This window comes from Podarcis muralis, chromosome 8 (genome assembly GCF_964188315.1).
Source record: "Podarcis muralis chromosome 8, rPodMur119.hap1.1, whole genome shotgun sequence".
Lineage (NCBI taxonomy): Eukaryota > Metazoa > Chordata > Lepidosauria > Squamata > Lacertidae > Podarcis > Podarcis muralis.
In genome coordinates, this window is record NC_135662.1 from 35,578,748 (window position 1) to 35,585,157 (window position 6,410).

The following is a 6,410-nucleotide window of genomic DNA, read 5'->3' on the forward strand; positions in this document are numbered from 1 at the left end:
ACCACTCTGATCTAGATGGACCAAATGGTCTGATCTAGTGTAAGGAAACTTACTGTGTTCCTATGTTTACACAGGGATTCTAGCACCTTCAGTTTCTGAACTCAGGCAAAGGACTGCACAATCATTTCTTCCTGTTCATCTGCTAGATATGGTCAGATAACTAGTTTAGGTGTCAGATCACTAATGTACTGAGCACAATGCATCACCAATGCATCCACATTTGCATCTGTTGTACCTTGGGCACAGGAAAAGAGATCTGCAGATTTTTCAATACTAATCCATGTAGGGTTTCTGCTGCACAAACACACAGTGGATTGCCCTATGGGTTTTTATCTACAAACAGGAAAGCACTGTGGATCTTCACCAATATCAAGATCTCATAGTGGATTACATAACCGAGGTAGTTCTTCTACATGTGCAATATTCTTCTGTGCATGGAAGACATCTAGAGCATCCAATGGTAAACATGCAACATCCCTCTTCACACGTTACTTGCATAAAGATTGTGGGGTTATGGTATTTTAGCCCCATCCTTGAGATCACATGTTTCCCATGGGCACAGCTGCTTCCCTGCACCCCTAAATCAATTAAATAAATAAAAATTCTTAACTAACTGACCAATTGTGTCACAAATAACTCAGTTCTGCCCCCCCAAACATAAACCCTGCCCCCTAAAGGCAATCCTGGCTATGCCCATGATGTTTTCACCCTCCTGGCCCCTCACACATTGGGAGATAGCTTTTGATGAAGAGGACCTTGGTCATATAGAAATAAACCCTCCCTGGGTCAGAAATTATCCCTCAGTCAGGAGGGGGAGTCACGTGACCTCAAGGACAGGGCTAAAATGTGTGGCCTTACAACTCCTTTGCTCAGGTATGCTTCCCCTTTGTTGCACACACTGATATTCGTAATAGCTAAAAAGAGCCCATCTTTTGAACTGTTTCCCCCAAGCACAAAGCACCCACTGCACTGCTGACTTTTGTTCAAAACCCCATTTAGAAAAGCTATGTACAATATGGTGGCTTCATCTTATAATGAACAATTAGGGAAAAGCATTCATTTCCAGGAGTGAACCACCGTTACCATCGACCAGTCAAGGAAGCATCATCCTTATAGTACGGCTTTAAACAGCTCATTCACATCCCACAAAATCCGGGAGAGTCAAATCAGGAGATTTACTTTCACAATTAAACAACTAGTCCAGGACCCCTTTGCTTGCAGCTTAAATCAAAGCACTGGAGCCCTCTTTTGGTCAAATTGGAAATCGACACTGTTGGCTGGGTTGCTACAAGGACATAAAATGTTACTTTCCCCCAAACCTACTCCCATTGAAATCAATCACAATTCATTCTCTTTCTCACTTCAGCAGCAGCTGTAAAAGGCTTTTTATAGTGCCAGACCTTGTTTCTAAAGGGATTATTTTTCCATTTATAAGACAGATCTCTGCACCACTGGCTTTGAAATTAAGTGTAACCCACCCACCCCTGCTGTTACACACAATAGACTTCTTTCCAGAAACGTCAATTCATGCAATAGTGTTTCTGGAAATGATGCAAAACATTTGCAGAAAATTGTTCAGTGCTTCAGCAGACACCCTAGGAACCAAGGTATCCAGATTTTATGGCTACAACACACACACACACACACACACACACAGGGGGGGTGAGAGGCAGGGAGACATGCAACCACACTAGCCTAAACAATTCATTCACATCTTGTGCTGCATTCAGGCATTCAGCCTCATCATGGGAGGGCTAAACATGAATATGTGTGTGTGCCAGTCCCACCCTCAACATCCTCTGGGCACCAGATCCACTCACTCCCTGTTTGTAACCTTCATGTATTGATTTCAAAGGTCTAAAATGTCTTCTTACCGCGTTCACCTGAAAGTGGGTAGAAGCCGCTTATGAAATGAAGCTTTTAAGCTGAACATGCTCAGAAGCCCCCTTCAGACTTTCAAAAGTTGACTGAGAGGAGCCCACATGCCCGGGGGCATTGGGAGTGGGGCTTTTGTGCATGCCCCTCCTCTATATACACTTATAACCCTCACTTGCTCAGGAAAACACTCGGTTACAGTGAAATTGAAAGGCATCCTTGAAAACCTGGGGCCACTTCATGTGTTACTCCTTTCTGACCTAGAAAGCATTTCAGTGTAGTAAGCACTGTGAAATTCACATAGACATTAGCACCGGGTGTGTGTACAATTAAACAAATGTTTTTAATATATGTATGATGGGTGCAGCAGTTGTACATCTCCGGGTATAGAATTCAGACCAAAAGATGCAAAACAATCTAAAGAAATTTGTTCATGTATTTTATTGACTTACATTTGCATTTCAGCTTTCTTCTGAGGTGGTGGGAACTGGTTCTCATGTTTTGTCCTCACACAACGACCCTGTTAGGTAGGTTAGGTTGAGAGAGAGAGTACCTGGCCCAAGGTCACACTATGACTCCATCCTTGACTGAGTGAAGATTTGAACCTGGGTCTCCTTGATCCTAGTCCACTAAACTAGGAGTGCTAAATGACTCCACCTTGCATGAGACCAGAAGGAGAACAAAGGAATGGAGTCATGCAATGCTGATCAGCTGCCTGATTCTGTTGCCAACTTACCTGCTGTGATAGCTCAGGCTTTTCCTATATCATCCTGAAGATGATTCAACCTGCTGCCAGCAGCATTCAAGCACCAGAGAGCACAAGAGAGCCAGCGTGGTGTAGTGGTTAAGAGCGGTAGACTCGTAATCTGGTGAACCGGGTTCGCGTCTCCGCTCCTCCACATGCAGCTGCTGGGTGACCTTGGGCCAGTCACACTTCTCTGGTCTCTCAGCCCCACTCACCTCACAGAGTGTTTGTTGTGGGGGAGGAAGGGAAAAGAGAATGTTAGCCGCTTTGAGACTCCTTAGGGTAGTGATAAAGCGGGATATCAAATCCAAACTCTTCTTCTTCTTCTTCACCAATAAAACCACTTCTCTGAAAGCATGCCACACAATTGCTCCACACTCCCCAGAGCATCAAGCTTGTGCCCAGGTAACTTTAACGTGAGCTAATGTGGTTTCTTCATAATGTTGCAGTGATGTTTCCAACAATTCTCCTCCAGTTCCCTCCTGATATTTGCAATGGTGACAGTGGTTTATAAGCTCTTTCCTTTCAGGGGAAAACTTTCTATGTCATCCTGCTGGCGCCCATGAAACCCCATGTGATTGCAATGGAAGTGCTGCATGTTGGAGAGTTTGCACATGGTGCTCTCTGTTCACATGGCACATGTATTGTCAACTAAGAGTGAGACCCCAAACATACCCAGTATTCATAGAATCATAGAACTGCAGAATTAGAAGGGAGCTGGAGGTCAACTAGTTCAACCCTTGCTCAATGCAAGATCTGTAATGAAAGATGAAATGACAACATCCCTGGCAGGTGGGTTCCCAGTTTCTGCTTCTCTACAATTTCCATCCATTGGCTCTAGTTTCTTTCCTTTGGAGCAACGGGGAGCATCTCTCTGCCTGAAAACCCTCCAGACATTTGAAGGCAGCTATCATATATTCTCTTCAGCTTACATTCTCCAGGGCAAAAGAACCCAGTTCTTTCAACAGTTCTCCATAGGGCTTGTTTTCCAAACTGCTCACCATCAGTAGCAGCCAGTGAGGTGGCACAACTGCTCACCTGGCTTCCCCACACCGCACAGTGCTGCTGGTTACCAAGAGGAGAAGCAGCAAAGCAGCAGAGAGCTCAGGGTGGTGCAGGTACAGCAGCAGAGCCAGATAAGCAATGCTACCCTGCCAGTCACTACTGCTCCCAATCCTGCTTGACCACCTCTGGATACAATCCAGTGTGCCAATGTCCTTCTTAAAATGTGGTGCCCAGACCAAAGAGGTTCTCCTGTGGCTGCGTATTGCAGAAGATAATCAGCAACGTGGTCTTTGAGAAAGCATCTCTATAGCCATTCTTCTCTTTGAGAACCCCTGATCAGTTTTCTAAGGGTCCAGATTTCTCCATAAGACAGTTTGAAAAAGTACTTGGGTGGAATTCAACATCACAATATTACAAATGTTCCATCTGCTTAAGCATTTCAGCTTGCTGAACAGGAATGATCCCCCTCAATGCAGTCCTGTAATACCAATATTTTGTGGTAACGCCACTGTGGGTTTAGGGTGGGAGGAAGACAGACAAAGCATTGGACCAATGACTGAAGTCTTGTTGTCCAGTGGGAGACCTCTCCACTTCAGGGCCCTACAAATACCCCTATGTGGGAGCATCAGATTAACATACTCTCCTTCCAACATGTTGAGTGTGTGAGATTGTAGCCCCAAAAGACACGCTTTCTTGGGAGTGAGATCACAGCTCCACAGAAAGCGCACTTTGGGTTCCGTACTCTCACATGAAAAAACAGGATGTCCCAATTTTATTGGTACAATTGAGGGGTGGGCTAGCATGGTGGAGCAGGGCTGTGATACAATAGCACCACATTAGGCCATGAGCTTGTGATGGGGCCTAGCGATACTGCCATGATTTTGTGCTGCTTACTTGCTGCCTGGAAATATAGAGGAGGGGAAGGAGGAGGAGGAGGAGGAGGAGGAGGAGAAGGAGAAGGAGAAGGAGAAGGAGAAGGAGAAGGAGAAGGAGAAGGAGAAGGAGAAGGAGAAGGAGAAGGAGAAGGAGAAGGAGAAGGAGAAGGAGAAGGAGGGGGTTTAGATTTGATATCCCGCTTTATCACTACCTGAAGGAGTCTCAAAGCGGCTAACATTCTCCTTTCCCTTCCTCTACCCCACAACAAACACTCTGTGAGGTGAGTGGGGCTGAGAGACTTCAAAGAAGTGTGACTAGCCCAAGGTCACCCAGCAGCTGCATGTGAAGGAGCGGAGACGCGAACCCGGTTCACCAGATTACGAGTCTACCGCTCTTAACCACTACACCACACTGCACAAGCACAGGATAGAGGCAGCCTCTATGGTTGAACTACAAGCTGGCAACTGAAGAAAGTAAAGCAGGGTGGGGAACTTCAGGCCCCTCTGCCTGGTCCTGGAGCTCTCCTCAGGCCACACCCCTCACTGGCCCCACATTGCAGCTTCATTGTTTTTGCCTGGCTGGAATGTATCCTTGAGTTTTAGAAGACACGAGAGTACTGTACAAAAGTAGAATTTACACTTGTTGCTGTACCCACTTTTGTCTCTGTCCCTGCCCACCACAAATATATGGCCCCAGAAGGTTGCCAAGAGGTTGGGCTGCAAAATTTTCCCCAGCTCTGCAGCAAAGTGTCTGAGAGCTACTTAGGTCTCACCCAGACTTTCAAGCCAAGTTTCATTTAAAGGGCATTTCAGTGTATTTCCCAATCAATGAATATTTTCATTCAACTCAAAGTACAGGTGGAAATAAGTAAGGAGAAGATAAGAGGAGTTTGATTGATGTGCTTCACTGCATTTTCTCCCCACCTTGCTGGGGAAATGGCTCCCTCTCCTTTTTTACATGCTTTCATTGCTTTTGTGCTCCATATTTATTTGACATATAAAAGTTGATTTGAAGGGGACTTCTCTTTTTTACGGTCCTGAGCACCTTTAGTCAGAAACCAGTGTGGTGCAGTGGTTAGCATACTGGATGAAAACCTGGGCAGCCGGGATCCAAATGCCCACTTGGCCATGAAGTTCAGCAGATGACCTTGGGGTCAGTCACTCTTTCTCAGCCTAACCTACTTCACAAGGTTTGTGTGTGTGTAAAATGGGGAGGGGGGCCATCAGAACCATCTTCACCACCTGGAGCTCCTTGGAGGCAAAGTGGGATATAAATGGGGTAATAAAATGATTGTGCTAAGGTTGCAGCCTTTGCGCCTCAGAGATTGCACTGTTTCATTCCATGAAAAGAGGTCTCTTCTTAGGAGGATATGTAATCATGATGTGTTCAACTTTGCAAAGCTGAAACAATACAATCCGATTTAACTTGAGAAAAGTCAGTGTGTTGCAAACAGCTTGTCTTACTCCCTAAAGTGTTTGGTACTATAAATAGATGGATTTGGCAGCTGTCTACAGCACATCCCCTTCAACAGCTCAGAGGCTCTATAATGCATAGCTGTAGCCAGAACTGGATTGCCAGGCTCACCTGGAAAGCCACCTTCGAAGTGTCCTTAAATGTGAGCTCTTGAGAAATGGCTTCCCATTGGCCTGTTGAAAGGAGTCCTTTCTCTTTTTCCCGTTTGTGCAGCATGCTCACAGTCAAAGGTTTGCAAGGGGCACAATGTGAGTGCAATGAGAAATGCAATAAAAACAGTCTTAAAGGGAAATCAGAGAAGGAAATTTACACTCGCCATATTTTGGAGAGAAGAAATAATAAAGATCAAAAATACATTAAGAATGTACATAATAAATATAATTTATTACGCCATTTTTGAAAGAAAAGTGAACAAACAAAGCCATCTAGACACAAA